This window comes from Aethalodelphis obliquidens, unplaced genomic scaffold, assembly GCF_003676395.1.
Source record: "Aethalodelphis obliquidens isolate GAN/ISIS:26980383/991018 unplaced genomic scaffold, ASM367639v1 scaffold13, whole genome shotgun sequence".
In the NCBI taxonomy this organism is placed as follows: Eukaryota; Metazoa; Chordata; class Mammalia; order Artiodactyla; family Delphinidae; genus Aethalodelphis; species Aethalodelphis obliquidens.
In genome coordinates, this window is record NW_020837957.1 from 19,388,829 (window position 1) to 19,390,713 (window position 1,885).

The 1,885-nt window shown below is 37.8% G+C and overlaps 1 pseudogene; it reads left to right on the top strand.

Annotated features, from left to right (window-relative positions):
• Positions 1-1,066: 1,066 nt before the first annotated feature.
• LOC113624588 (elongin-B pseudogene) lies at positions 1,067-1,423 on the top strand (annotated as a pseudogene).
• Positions 1,424-1,885: the final 462 nt, after the last annotated feature.

Consider the following 1,885-nt stretch of genomic DNA (forward strand, 5'->3'; position numbering starts at 1 on the left):
AGTGGACATCCTTGTCTTGTTGCTGATCTTAGAGGAAATGCTTTCAGTTTTTCACCATTGAGAATGATGTTTGCTGTGGGTTTGTCATATATGGCCTTTATTATGTTGAGGCAGAACCTATTTGTCTTATAACTGAAAGTTTGTACCCTTTGACCAACATCTCTCCATTTCTCTCACCTCCCAGGCCCTGGCAACCATTGTTCAACTCTTCCTTTCTATAAATTTTTGATGTTATTATAAATGTGATTGTTTTCTTAATTTTTTTTTTTTGGAGAGTTTATTGTTAGTGTATCAAAATGCAGTTGATTTTTGTATATTGATTTTGTATTCTGCAACATTACTGAATTCATTTATTATTTCTAACAAGTTTTATTTTTTGGTGGAGTCTTTAGGATTTTCTCTATATAAAATCATGCGATTTGAAAACAGAGGCAATTTAAGTTATTCCTTTCCAATTTGGATATATCTATGTAATTGTGAAGAACCATCCACATACTATTCCAAATACATATTTTATAATCTATATATTTTAGACAATAAACAAATAAAATAGTAAATAATATTTCAAATAAAAATGAGGAAAGTGCCTCTTATGTGGTGAATTGTGTCCCTCAAAATTTATATTTTGAAATCCTGAATCCCAATATGTCCAAATGTGATCTTATTTGGAGAGAGAATCTTTAAAGAGGCAATCAAATTAAGATGAGGTCCATTAAGGCAAGTTCTTATCAAAGATAAAGGGAAATTTGGAGATAGACATATACACAGGGAAAACATCATGTGGACACAAGATGGTGATCTACACGGTAAGGCAAGAGGCCTGGAGCAGAGCCTTCCCTTACAGACCTCGGAAGGAACCAACTCCACCAACACATTGATTTTGAACATCTAGTCGCCAGAACTGTTGGTCAATAAATTTCAGTTTGTAGTACTTTGTTAGGGCAGCCCTAACAAATTTGTATTATATCTGTAATAGCAGCAACTTAAAGTCTTTAACTACTAACTGTTATTTGTGTTTCTTTTTCTGGTTAAATCTGCCGGACTTGGGGGAGAGGCAGCCTCCGTGATGTATGTGTTCCTCATGATCAGACACCACAAGACCACCATCTTCACAGACGCCAAGGACTCGAACACCTTGTTCGAGCTGAAGCGCATCATTGAGGGCATCCTCAAGTGGCCACCAGACAAGCAGCAGCTGTACAAGGACGACCAGCTTCAGGACCACGGAAAGACATTGGGAGAGTGTGGCTTCACCAGCCAGAGAGCACGACCTTAGGCCCCAGCCACTGTGGGGCTAGCCTTCAGGGCAGATGAAGCCTTTGAAGTCCTTAGCATCGAGCCCTTCTCCAGCCCACCCGAGCTGCCAGATGTGATGAAGCTGCAGGACTTAGGAAACAGTGCTAATGAACAAGCTCTGCAGTGAGAGCCCCCCACCACCTGCCCCCCTCCAATAAAAGAGATTTGGGTGTCCAAAACAAAAAGAATAATAAAATAACCAGATTTAACAACATATACTAGTTCCTACTGAGTACAGTGTTGAATAGCTCTGCAGTTTACAAAAATATACAAATTGTATTTTAAATGATATTTTAAAGTTGGAAAAGTGTTGGAAAGCAGGAATAGCAATCAGCATTTCAGCCAAGGCCTGTTTCTGACCCTTTATTATTGTTAGAAATATAAAAAAGCAGAATGAATACTATTTTATATTGAGAAGCCCGTTCTTTCCCTGTGTGGCTGTTCAGAGTAAAAATTATTGGCAAGGTCACTGGAGGATTAGTTTGAGATGGTGCAAATGTTATATGAATTCTCAGCATTTTGCTTTTTCTCAAACATGTTTTTTTTTCCCATTTAGCTATGAATACACTCACTTCATTTTCTTTAGAAA